Below are 388 nucleotides of genomic sequence, written 5' to 3'. Positions count from 1 at the left end.
CCCTTGCACTAGAAGTTCTTTGACCTCTTTTTAGCTCCCACACCCCTTGCATTAGAAGTTCTTTGACCTCTTTTTAGCTCCCACACCCCTTGCATTAGAAGTTCTTTGACCTCTTTTTAGCTCCCACACCCCTTGCATTAGAAGTTCTTTGACCTCTTTTTAGCTTCCCGACCCCTTGCATTAGAAGTTCTTTGACCTCTTTTTAGCTTCCCCACCCCTTGCATTAGAAGTTCTTTGACCTCTTTTTAGCTTCCCCACCCCTTGCATTAGAAGTTCTTTGACCTCTTTTTAGCTCCCACACCCCTTGCATTAGAAGTTCTTTGACCTCTTTTTAATTTCCCTACCCCTTGCATTAGAAGTTCTTTGACCTCTTTTTAGCTTTCCCACC

This window comes from Palaemon carinicauda, chromosome 28 (assembly GCF_036898095.1).
Source record: "Palaemon carinicauda isolate YSFRI2023 chromosome 28, ASM3689809v2, whole genome shotgun sequence".
Lineage (NCBI taxonomy): Eukaryota > Metazoa > Arthropoda > Malacostraca > Decapoda > Palaemonidae > Palaemon > Palaemon carinicauda.
This window is presented reverse-complemented; position numbering follows the sequence as displayed.